We start from the raw sequence: 18,601 nt of genomic DNA, 5'->3' as shown, positions 1-18,601 counted from the left end.
GGTACTGGTGGCACCCTCCCCCCCCAGAATTGCATGCAGCTCAGCATAGAAGCAGCATGACTGTAGCTCTGCATTGGACTGTGCATTTGCTTCTTTTGTTTTTCTGTTACGCGTGCCTGAGCTCCTTAACTTCACGCAGCACTGTAGTGAGTCTCTATTGTGGCCTCTCTCCCTCATGCCCTTGGAGACTTTTTCAAATGTTTTGTCATTTTGTTTTTTGGAACGTAGTTCTGTCAGTACGGAATCCTCTCCCTATACAGCGATCAGATCCAGTATCTCCCGTACAGTCCATGCTGAAACTCTTTTTCGATTCTCGAACTGCATGAGTACCTGTGCTGATGAGCTCTGCATGGTCACGTGTGCTGATTAGATTGCCACACTGGGCAAACAGGCATTAAACGTTTCTCAGCTAGACCTTCCGTGTCCTGACTCCAACACTGTTATCTGAGGAGTCACAAATAATTGTGGGGGCTGTGGCGGTAGGGAGGTGGGATTGAATGACGTGTAAAGGAAGGGTGGAATCAAAGATGCTGGTATAACAAGCAATTAGAATGGGAGATGCCAACTATCCCTAGATCATGTGGGAACTAGTTTCCCAACACTTCACATCCTTGATCCTTGGAAGAGCGCGGTCCAGAACATACATGGAAACAGGCTTATTTCAGTTTAGGATTAAATAATACACAGGAATCAGTCCCAGATGTAGCCCCCATGGAGGAACTGACTTCTGGTGACTATAGTCTAATTAGACAGAACATCCAGCACAGTGACATTAAACTTTTGAAAAGAAAGGTTCAAACAAAACCAAGGAATCTTCTCAAAACAGCCCTAGGGTGCAAAAAGCGATTAAAACTTTTAGGTCATATCTACATTGCACAATTATGTCAAGCTAAATTACATCTAGGTACGGCCACCACAGTTATCACAGCCCCTGTGCGTGTGCGCACTACAGTCCTTGTGTTGGCAGCAGGCTGCCTCACCAACAATGCTTGCATCGATGCTGTTTGCCATGGGTAATATCCCACTAGGCAACTTTCCACCATCCAATGCAGGGTGTTTTAGGAAGTTTTTGCAATGCCCAATGGGACCAGAATGACTTGCGTGGGGGTGATTGGGAGCATGGGGTAAACTTTCCATGCTGCAGTGATCTCATCCCATGATTTCATCTGCATCTCATAATATTTCACACCTTCTTTTCAAAATCTCCAAAATTCTGTGTGTCCCTCCTTGCTGCTCACCCTCTGTGACAGACGCTAGGAGCCTGCACATATCTGCATTAGTGTCATGAGTATTGCAAGGAAACGTGTGCATGACTGTGCAATATTTGCAGAGTCCCAAGAGGAGCCCTAGGGAACATGATGATTTCTTGGAGGCTAGATTGCTGTGGGACATAGAAAGAAACAATTCAAGGTCATTGGCAGCATTCATGGAGTAGCTGGAGATGGTGGAATGTCAATTCTGGACACAAGGAACAAGCACTGACTGGTGGGATCACATTGTTATACAGGTTTGCGATGATGAGCAACGGCTGCAGAAGTTTCAGATGTGCATGACCACAGTCCGGGATCTGTGTGCTGAACTTGCCCTCCAACACAGGAACACCAAAATAAGACCTGCGCTGACAGTGGAGCAGTGAGTGGCAATCACACCGTAGAAACTTGCCAGGCAAGATTGTACCAGTCAGTCATGAATCATTTTGGAATTGGGAACTCTACCACAGGGGGCCATTGTCAGACAATTGTGCAGAGTGGGGCCACTGCTTGCTTCCTTCTAAGCAGGACTGTGACTCTGGGGAATGTGCAGGACCTGGTGGATAATTTGCAGCAATGCGGTTCCCAAACTGCAGTGGTGTGATAGATGGCACAAAATCCCCTTTTTAGCACCGACTACCTGGCCATAGTGTACATCAACAGAAAGGGGTACTTTTCAATGGTAATGCAAGCACTGGTGTATCACTGGCAACATTTTACCATCAGTGTGGGCAGGTCAGGGAAGGTGCATGAGCACACATCTTTAAAAACCACAGGACTGTTCAGAAAGCTGAAAGCAGGGACTTTCTTCCCCGCTATCCGTTTACTACTGGCAATGTTGAAATACCAGTAGTGATCCTGGGAGACCCAGCCTACCCCTTGCTCCCATGACTCATGACGCTATACACTAGCCACCTCAACAGCACCCAGGAGCATTTCAACTAGGAGTTCAGCAAGTGCAGAATGACAGTTGAATGAACCTTTGGGCATTTGAAGGGTCACTGGTGTTGTTTAGTTACAATATTGGACCTCAGTGAAAAAAAAATCCCAATGGTTATAGCTGCCTCTTGTATCCTCCATAATATTTCTGAGAAGCAAAGGGGGGAAATTTTATGCTGGGGCAAAGACCGGAGGTGTAACAGCAGTCTGCTGAATTTGAACAGCCAGTTACCAGAGCTGTTAGCAGAACTCAATACAGAGCTATACATCTCAGAGAGGCTTTGAAAGAACATATGAATACGGAGTCAGAATGTGCTCTATCTGGCCTTGCTCTTTTGCAGCCCTCTGTGAATCTTGTAGTGATTGCTGTGTATGTAGGAATATCATATTGGCAAGACACCTATTAATATTGTTGATGAATGATGTTATGTGTTTTGTGACGCAGTGGAAAAACTAGAAATTTGTGGGTATCAGACCTGCTCCGCACTAGACATTATATGTTGTGACTTAATAAAGATGAATTTTATTCCAAAAAATGTAATTTTATTAAGTAACAAGAACCAGTCAATTTAAAAAATCATTTGAACTTTATAAATTAAGGGAATAGAATTTATGGAGAGGAAAGAACAGTCATTCCATTCCAGGTACACAAACACCAGCCATGACTTTCATAGATCAGTGTATGTAAAGCTGCGATTGTCTTTAATGTCCCGCTTGGTGCAGTAGTGGGGTAGTGCAGTGACCTCGATGCCACATGGGATGTTGAGAGAGAGTTAGGGAAGTCCCAATATTGAGTTCTCTATGGGCTGCACAAGGAAGCAAGCACGGGATTGTTGAACCTGCAGCTCTACCAGTCTGCTGCATCTCAGTTTACTGTCTGAGAAGTGCAAGCCCCTCCGGCTACATGTCTCTGCCCTTCTGTGCTTTTCTCCTCGCCACTCTTTACTTCTCTACTCTGTCTGCAAAGGTGATCCTGCAGGCCACAGACTCATTCTGACGCAGCACTGGCCTGCCGGATCTCCTGGAATGTGTCATCCCTAGTACTCTTCTTTCTCCTCCTTATCAGGCTCAGGTGTTCTGTAGCTGACAAAGGGGAGACCCTGAAGGCCACAATGGCAGCAACTGCAGATACAACACACAGAGATACCATTGTCAGTGCATTCATGAAGGAAATCAAAATGTAGGCTACTGAACTCACTACCCTTGAGCCACAAAAGTTGAAAGCAAAGTACCACATTCTCACTTCTCCATGGGCCTGGTACAGCACAGGCTGGGGAAACAAGGGGGCAAGAGCTCACATGAGTATACGCCAATGGCATTGAATCCTGCCACCGTTTTCTACAGGCCGTGGCGATTTTAGATGACATCTCACTTCTGAGGGAGACTCAGGCATAGAGAGAGCACAGCTGCTGGCATGTTTATGTTGCCTGGGCACAAGTTGAAATTAAATCAAAGTAGGCTGCTCAAACTTAATCAGACTGACCACAGAGAGGGTTTTGCACCAGTTTAACTAAAGTGGTTTAACAACTTTCCCATGTACACAGAAAGTAGCAGTGTCTCCCAGAGATACAGCACCCAAAGGGAGTCCCTGCCACAGGCTATGTCTGCAATGCCAAAACAGTTGTTTTTACTGCTTTTGCGCTCTACTCTCAGTCTGTATTTGTCTGTTGTGTCTTGTCTTATACTTATGCTATAAGCTCGTGGCAGCAGGAACTATTTTTTTGTTCCGCTTGTACAGTGCCTAGCACAGTGGCATCTTAAACCATGACTAGGGCTCCTGGCTGCTATAAAAATATAAACAATAAATAATAAATATATTGAGATCACTATCTTGATGGGAAATCCTAGTGGAGACAAGGCACAGCTAGTTTTTATCTTGATGTAGCTAGTCAAAGTCAACAAAATGTCCCACACCCACGGGGCTGACCTCAACCTACTATAGGTCTCTGGAAGTAAAAGCTACACCCCTTTGTCTTCTTTAGGGTTTTATACCAAGAGCGCTATGTCAAGTTTAGCAATCGCGATGTAAAACACATCTTTTTGCAATGAAGACATAACCTGAATTATTTTGTCTACCCCACTAGCTGGGCAGACACAAGAGCATGGAGTACAGAGCTGATCAGAAAACGGTAAATATTTTCCAGGAAAATGAAATGAAAAAAAAATCAAAAAAAATTTTTAAAAACTTTCCAGGTTTTGATTGAAAAAGTGAAAACATTTTGATTTACAGAAACATTTTTTGATTTTTTTAAAAAATGAAAAAAATTACCCAAAACAGAACATTTTCCAGTTTCAGGTTTTAAAAAAAATTCTGTTATTTTAAAAACAGAACATTAAAATGGCCATTTTTTTGTCTAAAAAAAGTTTGGATGGACTATTTGTGACTAGCTCTAAAGCAATGCGACCCGTGGCCCAGAGCAAAGCCCCTTTGTTCATTCCAAGACAGGCTGTGGAGATTGTAAGTGAGAGGAGTGTAACCCCGCAATCAAGCAGAGGCCAGTACTGGCCAGACGATGTCAAGATGCATAGGAGGAGGGATCGCCCAAGCCTCTGCTGGTGGGTTTTGTCACAGCGGTCAGGTCTGAACAAAGGCACAAAAGAAATGGCCTATCCTGCTCCCTCTGAACTTAACAGAGGTGCTGCCATTGCTTTTAACAGGACTGAGATTGACTTTTCATGCTCAATCCAAAGAGAAGTATAACCGACATGAGAACCATATCTCAGCCCAGGAACCGGACTTGGCAGGCCCATCTCCACAGAAAGAGGAAAGAAAAGACAACTAGAATATTCAGCTTAGAATATCATGCAGGGAAGAGTTGTGGGTAGGGGGCTGGGGTGCCTGACAGCAGCCACTGCCCCAGGTCTCTGCTCCCTGATGCGCGCTGCCCAGGACAGGAGGAGTGTCTGGGGCACCCGACAGCAGCCGGGGCTCCATGGTATGTTCTTACTACTGCCTGGCTCTAGCTTCTGGCTTGGCCAGGGGGCGAGGTATGGGGAGGACAGGAGCAGGGGGCGGAACCCCACTGTGAGTGCGGCCCAAACAGTCTTTGTGCTCAGAGCCCCAATAAATCTTAATTTGCCTCTGGTAAGGGAGAATATGGAAATAAAACGAATCAATAAGCAAAGCTTCAGTGGAGACTGATGGTTATAGTTAAAGCTGTGCAAATAACTGATTTTCTGTCTGGTGCCCAAACCAAAAAACTGGGGAGAAACCCAAACATTTTAGGAGAGCCTGAAATGAATTTGTTAAAAAAAAATTAGCAAACTGAAACAAATTGAAAAAATAAAAAAAGATTCTCTTTGTTTTCAACTTTTTTAAACCTTTTAAAAAAACAAAATGGAGGTGAAAGTCAAAGTGAAAAATCACTTTTGCATGGAAAAATCAAAATCTTGTTTGTTTGTTTCAGTCTAAACAATTGGGAGCAATTGACATGAATTAACAAACAATTTTTACCCAAATCTGCATTTTTTTTGTGAAAAGTCTCATCAGAAAAAATTCCACACAGCTCTAGTTATGTTTAATAGCTAATAAGTATATTGTTATATTATCATATTTCACAGTAAATATTGCTATACAACATACACTCCAATCAACTGCAAAAATCCACAACGTGTTCGAAATGCAGCAGGAAGAGACTCTGCCATTCGCCCCACTCCTCAGCTTGCATTTTTCTTATGCTCAAAGAAGAGATTCTTTTTCTTCAGGGACCATTCCAAGGAGAACGAGACAAGATCAGGGGATTAGCGCGTGTGGCCTTCGCTATAACTTGGTGCTGCCAGCATATTGTAATATGGCCCAGATGCTCAGGAAAATGTTTAATGTTAGCAGAGATGATTGATGTCTCTCCATACAGGATCTGAAGGCTGTCAGATTGCAGGTTATTGAGTGTCCCCTTATTGACAAGAATATGCACACCAGCTAAGCAGGGCACAGGGCTTCAGTTCACCCTGATTGAGCTAAAATCATTTTCCCTGAGCCGCTTTAGGATGAGCTGTATGTTGCTAATAGCATCAGCAGAGAATATTTTCAATTCCTAAAAACAATCGCAGGCCAAAAGCTACAATTTCCTATTGTGCAAATGAGGTTTATTTTTCGTGAGTGGTAACAATTCAAGGGAGTTAGCGCCTCCGAAATGACTCTAGTCAGCCAGTGACCTCTAGCTGCAGAGCGGAGCAAGTCTTTTGTCCGTTAAAGGAGACTAGTAAAGCTGGGCAGAGGGGGATGGAACAGCCAGCAGTGGGTGGCCGTGCACCTCGTTCTACTGTGCAGGATGTTTCACAGAGTCACAGATTCCCAGGCCAGAAGGAACCACTGTGATTATCTGGTCTGGCCTCCTGTATAACATACACTGTGTATAGAAGTTTCCCCAAATCATCCCTAGAGCAGATCTGTTAGAAAAACATCCCATCTTAATTTAAAAATTGCCGGTGATGGAGAATCCCAGAGTATTTCTAGCAAGTCTTTTGTGTCTAGAATTGTTGAGCTGAATTTTCGTGACACAGAGAAGCGGGATTTCTAGATTCATAGATTTCTAGATTGTAAAGCCAGAAGGGACCATTATGATAATCTAGATTCTGATCTCTTGCATAACACAGGGCAGAGAATTTCACCCAGTAATTCCTGAAACAATCCTGTAACTTCATGTTGATCTTAAGTAGATATTCACTACCAGAAGCTGGGACATAAGAACAGAAGAACGACCATACTGGATCAGACCAAAGGTCCATCTAGCTCAGTGTCCCGTCTTCTGATAGTGAAGAATGCCAGATGCCCCAGAGGGAATGAAAAGAACAGGTAATCACAAGTGATCCATCCCCTGACTGTTGCCCATTCCCAGCTTCTGGTAAACAGTGGCTAGGAACACCATCCTTGCCCATCCTGGCTAATAGCCATTGCTGGACCTATCCTCCAGGACCTTATTTCCTTTTGTTCGTTTTAAACCTGCTGTCTATTAATTTCACTTGGTGACACCTAGTTCTTGTGTTATGAAAAGGAGTAAATAACACTTTATTTAACGGGCTGCTGGGACTGAGTAAGGTACAGTGACCATGAGGAAGTGACCCAGGGAAATGCAGCAATAGTAAACGTAAAGAAACACAGTAAGTGACTGCGGTGGAGAGGGTCCCTAGGTTGGGACCTGGAATAGTAGATGGGCCTGGGTTCTCCCCGATTACCACTAGGGAAGTGGCTGGACAGTTGGACAGCCATACGAAACCCCAGAAGGGGGACCAAAGAGAGCAGACACAGCCAAAGGGCCGGGTCATGAAAATGACTTCTCTGTCCCTGGTAGGGTCACCATATTTGGGGTTGTGTCTTATATAGGCACCTGTTACCTCCCACCCTGTCCCGATTTTCCACCCTTGCTGTCTGGTCACTCTAATCCCTGGCGTGACGCAGGTCAGAGAGCAGACAAGACAGTGAGAGAGGGTGTACTGACCTGCGGAGCTAATCCCCAGACTCCCAGCAGGAGGCATCAGCGTGGTAAGTGGAGCCCCATTACAGACCCCCAACTCAGGCTGCCTGGCACAAGGCATTAAATGTACCAGGTCTCTAGCAATGTCATCATCTCATGCACACGTAGGCCAGCAGGAGATTTTTTTTTTTTAAACTGGCAGCTCCCTCCCATACCCACCACCTGCCCCACAGCTGCCAGAACTCCATTTAATGACAAATACCCCTGCTCAAACTGCCTGCCTTCCAAACGTCATTGTAGCCAACTGCCACCCCATTCCCCTCGATGCAAGACATGCTTACTGGGAGTCTATGAGAAAAATCACATTAATACAAATTTGCTTCCATGTCTTCCCTGCCACTGGCCCTGCCACATCTCATTTCATTTGCTTGAATGCTAGACTCCATTTCTATGCACAACATCAGCTCAAAACCCCTGTCCTAGCACCAGCCATTAATAGCACTTAATACCTGGTAAATGGAGTAATCCCCTGTTGCTAGACTGAAATTCAGTAGCTTTAATTGAAATACTAAGTGCTCTCAACACACCTCTCCGGGACTCTTGCCCTGCCCTAGATAGATGCTAAAGGGAGATGCGCTGTTCTCTGCCTCAGCACAAGAGCTGAACTAATTCAAAAAGCGTTTCCCCCAGGAGCGGCAATGGAATGCCAGATGAACAGAGAGGGTCTGAAGCAGAAGGGGGCTCAGAAATATGCCTGGGACTGTACCTGGGGGAAGGATAACTCAGGCTGTGAGGATAATGGGCTGATATTACCTGTGAGGAGGAATTAATGAGAGGGAAGCATATTAGGTGATTTACTCTCAGCAGTTAGTGCACAGACAAGAAATAAAAACAGAGACTAGTGACACAGATGCTCACTTGTTCTCGGGGCAGCTGCTGGGTGGTGAGCACTGAAAATTGTGGCCTCTGCTGTGCAACTAAGAATTTAGGTACCAAACTTAATACATCTACATAAGAAAATCCTGACTTTATGCTGAGATTTCAATGACGCCTAAGGAAATGAAGCACCTGATTGAAATTCAGTGGGATTTGGACACCTCCATTCCTTACTTTGCTTTGAAAATACCAGTCTAAGAACAGGCTGGTGTGAACACAGAATTAGAACTCAGATGTCCTGATTCTCCTGTTTAAACAAAAGTCTCTCATTCTTTCTCTTTCTGTCTGATAAGGAAAAATGCATACCAGAAGCGGAGCTCTAGACTCTAGACTAACAGACGTATTGGAGCTCCTAGGACTTAAGCAGAGTAGAATCAACACAGCAGAATATACCCAGCGTTAAGTATATGGTCTCAAAAGCATAAACGAGGGAACTCAGTGGTAGAATGACTATGGAATCAATGCCATCATCCTGAAAACAGGGCACAAACAACACAACCTCATACCTTGGGCCCAGGATATCAGCGACATAAGCTTTTGAACTTACACAGCCCTGGGAAGAGTTCCAAGTAGGCTTGAAGGAAGGAGTCTCTCTCTCTCTCTCTCTCTTACCAATAAAAGCAGCAAAGAGTCCTGTGGCACCCTACAGACTAACAGACATATTGGATCATGAGCTTTTGTGGTTGCATCCGATGAATGAATTTCGTGAATATCCACGAAAGCTCATGCTCCAAAACATCTGTTAGTCTATAAGGTGCCACAGGATTCTTTGCTGCTTTTACAGATCCAGACTAACAAGGCTATCCCTCTGATATAGGACAAAGTAGTTCCTATGCCCCTTAGGATGCAATGGCTGCAATGATGCTGGGCAATTCTGTGGGAGACCAGTAGCTGAAAGGTCCTTCCACACACTGTCTGCACAGCCTGATGCACAAGGCCAGTGGCTGGACATAATTTATCTTCATAAATCAATCCCGCCGATTCTCGCCTCCTCTCTGAACTACCTCCAGTTTGTCAGTATCTGCCTGGTAAATGAGCCCAGGAATATAGTTCAGTATTCCAGGAGTGGTTGCACAAGTGTCATTTCAAGATGAGGCATTAGCTAACTGAACCCAGATGGGAGGCCTTCGCACACACAGTCCCGCACTAACCTGGCTCTTTCCCCATGTTGCTGACATATCTGTCTAATCCAACTCTAATAAATACAGCCTGGCATTTATACCCCACTTGTCTGCCCATGGTCTGGCCTGACAATCCCTTGCCTCTATTGCTGCCACTGAGCTTTTCTGACTATTCCTGGAGTCTTCTGAAATCATCGGAATCTGATCCACATCCAGGAAAGAGCCCCTCGTCCATCCCAGTACTCAGCTCTCCTTCTCATCCATGTCCCTTGCCCATCTGCACCCACCTTTCAGTCACCTGGCTTTCTCACCTTCCCTGCTTCCTCCCCATTGCTATGCGAGCCAGGTCAAAGAGCTCTGCAAGCATCTGTCTCCCAGAACCCCTGACATTCCAAAGGGCTCCAAATGCCTGAGCAGTTTCATCCTTATGTCACAGGCCATCGAAGACAAGCACTGCAATGCACTAATCCAATAAGCTATGGCCTAAGGATAGGAAGTTTGTCCTATTTTTGAGGAGAGTTATTGGAATTGTGGCCAGTATTTATTGGATTTCATGGAGCGTGAAGGGTGAGTTCCTCTTTGCTACAGCATCTATGCCATGATGCTATGGCCTCTGGCTAAGCCAATGAACTGCTATCTCCTCGCTCATTTTCCTGGCAGCCTCCAGAACCTTTCTGAATAAAGGACCCTGAATAGCTCTCCCCAGCATGGCCCAGCTTCCAAAGGACTCACCTGTCATCATGAAGACACCTGCTCTTGATTTCCAAACATCAGTGCCGGTACTGAAATGTACAGCGAGTTCAATCCTTCAAGGGAAAGCCCTTCATGCTGTGGGTCAAGGGAAGGAAGCAAGGCAGCGGGCCAGAGACTGGAAGGCAGTTAACATGGAAAGGAGAGAGTTAACACGGAAAGGAAAAGTTCTTCATTTGGGGAACACCCACACAGGAGAGTGGCAATGATGTGCTGCCATGTTAGTGCACTGCTAAGAGACTTTGATTCATTATTATTATTTGTTACCTCTGTTATAATCGCACCTAGGAGTCCCAGTCCTGTGATTAAGAGCCCCAGGTTCCAGGTTCTGTGCAAACCAGGACAAAAAGAAGGTCCCTGTCCAAAGAGATTGTTTCTTTTGATGGACCTTGGCCCCTGAAAGGGGCCATAGGCTACCATAAATCAATGACTTTTAAATACATTGAACCAGCAGTGACAATGACATGCCATCAGTGTGTAAAAGGCAGAATTGGAGATGTGTAGGGTGGAGGTTAGGAGAGGTGCCATAAACCCCTCGTCACAGATAAAAGGGTTGTTCTGTTTCTTATCGGACAGCTGTCAATAGCCACTATTTCTCAACCTCAATGGCTTGCCGATCACATGGCCACGGATTGTTCTCTAAACACATCCCTTTGCAATGGCCTCTTCAGCTGCTTCGAAAGCTGTGTTTGGTGCTCCTGGTCTTTCACTGGGCCCAGCCATTAAAGGGCTGCCTGAGAACATGCATACACAACCAAAAGGACTCTAGTCCATCCTTTCATAGCTTTGCAGTGGTGCAGGAGTGTGCAGCTCTGTTGTGAGTAGTGTAGCATTCTCGGTAATTAACTTGGACAAGTTACAGAGACTCGCAGATTCTCCAAAGTTGTTAGCTGAATTGGCTTCTACATCAATACTCATGAATTGGAAGTTGTTAAAGTTTGTAATCTTGAAAAACCTAATGTGTCTCAAAATAGGGAGCAGTTTCATTTGTCTGGGACCCAAACAGCAATGAAGAGAGTCTGAGGGGAGACCAAATATTTAATTCTACCATCTGGCAAAGCTACAAGCTGAGATTAAATACAAAACGGAAGAGTGGCAAGAGATTTGCAGTTAATGAATTGCCCGCTGTCAACTTCTCCCCATGGCCTGCCCATAGCTACCATGAATGCACCAGTTTTGCAAGAACCCAGCCTAAGTGTTGCTAGTGTAGTTTTTAGTTAGGTGTTCAGTGCCTAGGTCCAGTGCTTGCTGTTGCCATAAATCAGGGATCTATCATTGCTCTAAACGGGCTATCTCAGCCAGGCAGTTTGCATGGCGGTGAAGGAGAAGCTCTATAACAGATACAGAGCAATCCTCTCCCGCTCAGCCCCAACATTCACCTAGGGAACCCAGAGGGCATTGGATACCAGCTGGCAGGGTATTTAGTTGAAGTTTGGAAGATTCCTTCCAAGGTCCAATCAAGACTAACCCATTCATCCCTAAGTAAATTTGTGCGTATCCACCAGTGGATCCATCACAGGTGGCAGGGATCGAGATGGCTAGACCCCATATGTGGGTCTCAGTTTATAAACCATGTGTCTACCCAGGAGACACAATGATCTCAGTTTAGATTATTCTTAAATATTATGGTGATAGGTGTTCTAAAAATATGATGTAGGCAGACAGATTCTGGGAGATATCATCTTTTACCAAGGATCTCTCAGATACCATGGTAATGGGGTAGTAGCAGAACCTAGACAGATTTCAGAGAATATTATTTTCCCTGTTGAGTAGTATTTTGAGAGTTCTTCAGGAATCACTATTGACTTTGGCAGGACCTGGAAATATAGGGTAAAGCTGTCAAAAGTGCCTCAGTGATTTAGTTGTTTAGTCTCATTGGCTTTCAATGAGACCTAGACTCCAGCTCCTAACATTCAAATGTTCATGGGCTCTTCCATTGCCAGTATCTATCTCGCTCTGCCTCCACTGTTCTCAACACTGATTTCAATGGCAACCGATCACCCATTACAAAAGGATTCTTTAGCTGAGCTTCTCATTCAATGAATTTCCTAAGCAGTGATCAGCGGCAGGGTAGGCTTGGGTACCTTTTATCAGGAAGCATCTTGATGTCCCTGGGGAATCTGCACTAGCTATTTATTTTAGCTGGATCGCTAATAAATAATAGTCACTGCCACTAGCACAGGAGCTTTGGATCGCAGGGCTGAGATCATGAGAAGAAACAAGCACCTATCCGTAGAGCACTGCTCATGCCCTGGACTAGCGCATCAGCAGCTGGAGGGGAAAGAAAGAGTAAGTGGAAGTTTAAAAAAAGAAGAAAAACTTGTTAGAAGGTAAACAAGCAAAACAAAAAGAAAAAGTCATTAAAAACCCACTGTGCTGTACAAGAGCATACGCTGTCTGTGACTTTCCCAGTCACTAAATTGCAATGTTTTTCAGTCAGCAAACTAAACAAATAAATGCACTAGCACATAAAACTGTACAGAGTGCCTGTCACCACTCGATAATCACCATGGGGCAAGTCAACAGATACAGTCTAAGGTCTTAAAGAAGAGCACATGCAATCATATTATGGGATTAATGTTTTCTGTCCATATGGAATAAAGGACAATAAACTTGGTCTAGCTGAGTGTACTTAAATTCTGCATATTTAATAAAGGCCAGGCAAATGATAAAGTACCCAGTGTGCTGCTAGCAAGCATGCTGTGTGGCTGCAATATCATATCCTAGGTCTGGCAGTCAGCTACTTAAATATGGCTCACGCCAGGTGATGGCTATAGAGAGCACTGACAACATGAGTGTGAGCCAAACCCCATTAAAGTCAATGAGTATCTTTCCATTGAGTTCAATGGCCTTTGGTTCAGGTCCTATTGGGGGGCACATAATATACAACACTTTTAGCAGGTAGACACAAGAAGTGGGGATATGACATAACCACAAATCTCTGTTCCCCTCCCAAGACAGAGCACTGGCTCTTTGTTAGCACTAGTGATGCTAGCAGTCTGCTGCTTTGAGCTGAACTCTGGGACCTTCCTGCACCTAGCACATGAGGAAGTACTGCATACGCTAAAGCTGAGACACAGAGACCCAATGGGAGCTTCTGAGGAGACAGGACTGGACCCCATGTCTGAAGATGGCTGAGGCCTCTGTGCAGCCATGGCAGGGCTTCATGCATTACTGCGTAGGCCCTGTGAAGATAAATACCATGGGAAGTGCCACCTCAAAAGTGCAGACTGACAGCTCCCCTCATAGCCCCAATTGGTTCAGGCACCTTATTTAAGTCCAGCAGAAAGTGTTCATGCAACAAGGTGGACTCCCCTCCCATTTTAGTGCTACACCTCTTGGCTTGCGGATGGACTCCTGATCCCGGCTTTGACTCCAGGTTCCTGAATCCAGCTCTGACCTTTAGCTCCTGACTCTGGTTCTGCTCTTTGGTGCTGTTCCTGGCCTCTGACCATCACTGCTCTGACTATGAGGCCTGACTTCCCAAGCCCCGTTTGTGACTGTTTTCACAGACCACACACCTAACATCACTGTGGAAACAGCCCTGGGGGGGGGCGGGGGGAATGGAAGTGGAAGGCTTACCACTACCCAGTGCATTACAAGGGACACCAAAACTGCAGGAGTGGGTTGCCCATCTTCCGGCTGAAAACCACATGCTGCAGGCTCATGTGTCTCAGGCTGGCTAATAATCATGTCCTTTGGGAACACTTGGGCTGCTCATGTGAATAAAAGATTGTACTCTTGGTGCATATATTGTGGCCCCACCTCCGAAACAGGACCCATAGTACCCTGACTGAGCGCTTTGATGGAAGCCAACAAAAATTCAGAAGCTTCCTTAGTAAGTGCCGACTTCTCTTTTTGCTCTGCCCCTGGATCCATTCCATGGACCTAGCCAAGGTGGGTCTGGTAATCAGTGTCTTGTCTGGAGACGTGTTCAACTGGGCATCCCCCTTGTTAGATCAAATCAGTCTGGTGCTGTCAGACTGGAACACTTTCCTCCAAGCTTTCTTGAAGATCTTTGATGACTCGCCCTTGTCTGCGCCCAGTTGGCTGAAACTGCCCTGTGGATGCTCGGACAGGAACAGGGCCCAGCTATCTTACTGCTATGTGTTTTCAATGGCTTACCACTGACACAGAATGAGCCAACTCAGCTTTATCATTTTCGATGGGGGCTCCAGGAAGAGGTCTAGGACAAGGTAGCACATGTAGAAACTGGCAATATTAAACACTTTCATCAGCTTAGCTATTTGTACTGATTACTGGCTATGCAAGTGAGGAGAGGAGAAAAAGGGGATGTTGCAGTTACCCTACTCTCGACATCCCTCCCCCCAGTGGTTTCCCCAGGAATTGAAATTAGGGAGAGTGTTCGACTCTACGTGTCAGGGCCAATGAGATATATAAAAGAAATATGAATAAAGTAATTGTTTTGTTAGGATTATGCAAATTTAACATGAGGAAAAAGCAAGTTACACCAAAACAGATAACAGATCTAAATTAAATACATTAAAAAATGTATTTAATTGAAATTAACTTTTGAAAAATAAGCCATCATGGGATAAGAGGGAAGTCCTCTCATGGATCAGTAACTGGTTAAAAGATGGGAAACAAAGGGTAGGAACAAATGATCAGTTTTCAGAATGGAGAGAGATACATAGTGGTACACTTGAGGGGTCAGTACTGGGCCCATTACTGTTCAACATATTCATCTGGAAAAATGGGTAAACAGTGAGGTGGCAAAATTTGCAAATGATACAAAATTATTCAAGATAGTTAAGTCCCAGGCAGACTGCTAAGAGTTACAGAGGGATCTCACAAAACTGCGTGACTGGGCAACAAAATGGCAGATGAAATTCAATGTTGATAAATGCAAAGTAATGGACATGGGAAAGCAATCTCAACTATACATACAAAATGATGGCATCTGAATTAGCTGTTAACACTCATGAAAGAGATCTTGGAGATCTTTTCCCTCCACCGCACTCCACTCACCGGTGTTGTCCTTGGTCAGTGGAGACTCAGAGTTCAGAGGTGCTTTCACATGAGTACACCTTCCAGGTAGGGGACAAGAAGGCACTTTGCTTGTTCCTCCAGCTGCTCACTGTTCACTCTGGCCACATCTGTTTGTTGTGCCACCTTTCACTCCATTACTCTGTTCCCAATGGCCCTGCACAGTCACCTTTGGCTGCCACCTGCCACTGTGAGCTCTGCGGGTTGGTCTCTTGAGGTTCCAGCAGCTCTCAGTGATTTCAGCTGAGCTCTCAGGCCTTGGCTACACTCACACTCTACAGCGCTGCAACTGGGGTGTGAAAAAACACCCCCCGAGCGCTGCAAGATACAGCGCTGTAAAGCGTCAGTGTAATCAGGGCAGCAGCGCTGGGAGCGCGGCTCCCAGCGCTGCACGCTACACCCATAAGGGATGTGGTTTACATGCAGCGCTGGGAGAGCTCTCTCCCAGCGCTGCCGCTCTGACTACTCTCACACTTCAAAGTGCTGCCGCGGCAGCGCTCCCGCAGCGCTGCCGGGGCAGCGCTTTGAAATTCCAAATGAAGCCATACCCTCAGTGCGAGAACCTCGCTTGCTGCTAGTGCAGTCTGGGCTGTCTCTTACACAAAAACACTGTACCCACAGGAACACTGTCCCCACAACAGGACTAAGCATTTAGACCTGATTATCAGTGATTTCAGAGGCAGTGGTCACTTAACAGAACAAAGGACTAACTATGGAGCCTAATCAGCTCTGTCTTTAAACAGTGGAGAGGGACAGGTCCCCACCCTCTCTCTTGATGTCTTCAAATCATCACAGGCTACAGTTCTACTGCCCTTTACTCATACAATAAGAACAACATGTCATCCCCCAGCCCCACATTCAAGTGGTTTGTAATCCAACCCCAGCCAAAATCTATCACTTGGACAACACAGCTCTGTTTGCTGGATACCTAGGTAGATTAGGTGTGAATGTAAATATAATCTGGCCCTGAAACCTTTCCCCACAGCCCCAGCTCACCACTAGCTGTCAGGGAGAGCTCATTTAGATTTTGCTTACAAATCATCATTTGAAATTATTAGGTTGGCCAACATCACCGAAATGAATGCACTGACATTGTCATTAAAACAGCTGTATAAGGAAGCTAGTCTATGTTCATACTTTTCAAATCTATTACACTTTTTCAGATATACATATTTTATCATACACTGTATAAGCTTTTAAAGTGTGTATTAATGTTTCAGTTTAAATTCAGATTTCCAGTCACTGAATTGGTATGTAACTAGCTCACAAAACTGGGGGGGTGTAGGGAAATCACTGCCTCCCCCATCCTTGTCAGGCCAGACCCCTGAGCCCAGGCAAGTCTGGCATCTGTCCTTCAAGGAAAGGGTTTATTTGCCAATCTACCTACTCTGCCAAGCCTGGGCCCTTTTTGTCAAAAAGGGCAGAATCCTAGGCCTTTGTGTGGCCTCTCAGGCATGGAACCAAGTAACATCCAGGAACTGACATCCCTTAGCTCTAATCTCTGAACTGCTGGACCACATAAGATCTGCTCACTTATTTATGAAACTGGACCATCAACCTTGTATGGTGTGGGGTGGGGGTGAATGGAAGACTGCATTCTGGACCACTACACTCACTGTGAGTATTTAGTGATGCCATTTAGACTGACAAACACTCTTGCAATCTTCCAGCATTTCATTAACAACGTGTTCTGGGAATCGTGGATCAATACATAGACATCTATCTCGATGATGTACTCATCTCAGAAAATCTCAAGCAGCACACTCACCATGTTAGAACCATCCTGAAACTGCAACTACATGGCCTATGTGCAAATTTGGAGAAGTGCATTTTTGACCAATGCACCACAGCATTCCTAGGGCTTATCCTGTCCCCAGTATGTATCAGGATGTATCCGAAAAAGGTGGAGGTCATTTAAAATTGGACATTACCTTGTTGCACCCAAGCCCTGCAATGCTTCATAGGACTTGCCAATTTCTATCAGTGTTATATCACAGACTTTTCAGGGCAAATAACGCCCTTGACTGCCCTCCCTCGTAAAATGCCAGGTTATATGGCCCCCCAAATCCAACATGTTGTCAAATGACTCAAAATCACTTTCATCACTGCTCCCATCCTGGTACACCCAGACCCCACACCTGCCTTTATTGTGGAAGCTAATATGCCCAGTGTGTCAATCAGGACAGGCTTTTCTCAGAGGGACAGCCCCCAACAGTCAGTACACCTATGCATGTACTACTCCAGAAAGCTCTTTGCCGTGGACAAAATTATGAGGTCTTGGATAAGGAACTCCTGGCAATCAAAGCCACTTTTGAAAAGTGATGTCACTACCTTGAAGTAGCTCATCATCCAGTAGAGGTCTACATGGACCACAAAAACCTTGAACATCTATGCAAGGCCAAAGCACTGAACCAGAGGCAACTCTGGTGGCCTGTGTTTTTCTCCTGCCTTGACTTTACCATCACCTTACCACTTAGGGGCCAAATATGGTAAGGTTGATGCATTGTCTCAAAAGGGGGAGTATTACGCATACCAAGAAAAGCCTAGCCAGGAGCCACTGTGCATCCTCAAGCCCAATACTTTCTCAAACCCAGATCTAATCCCCTTAATCTGTTCAGTCTCAGGAAGGGACCTTTCCTGAAGAGCTAAGGGCAGGGCCTAAGGCACAACACTTCATACAGGGCAGGACAATATAATTGACTGGACACATATATGTCCCACTAGGACTTTCCTGGAGAGAGGCGATGAGTCTATGCCACAACTCTCCCCTAGCCAGGCATTTTGGTCTCCTGAAAACCTATTTCCTGGCCTCCCATTTCCTCTGGTGGCCTCCTTCTTCTAGGTGCAGCATGCATCAGCAAAATGTGCACCTTCGCTTTTGCAGCTTCTGTTCAACTGTAGTTGAAAGCATGAGTTGCTGCACCTCAAACTGCAGGCCACAAATCCAGGGGCTGAAGGGTGTGGGAGGCCTAGGGTGCAGCTAGCTTACATTTGTGCCTGCAGAAGACACAGACTGTGGCTGCAAAGTAGGGGATGGGGCTTTAGCCTAATGGCAGTGTACCCCTATCTATGCATCAGCTGATAGACTGAAGGACCATCCGCTGGAAGGAGTGTGGCGTGTCTTCAATACCTAAGCATGGTAGGAAGGAGCAATTCCTGAGCTTTTCCAAGCACAGTGTCTGTC

This window comes from Gopherus evgoodei, chromosome 20 (genome assembly GCF_007399415.2).
Source record: "Gopherus evgoodei ecotype Sinaloan lineage chromosome 20, rGopEvg1_v1.p, whole genome shotgun sequence".
In the NCBI taxonomy this organism is placed as follows: domain Eukaryota; kingdom Metazoa; phylum Chordata; order Testudines; family Testudinidae; genus Gopherus; species Gopherus evgoodei.
The sequence above is the reverse complement of the archived record's forward strand: the minus strand, read 5'-3'. Positions refer to the sequence as shown.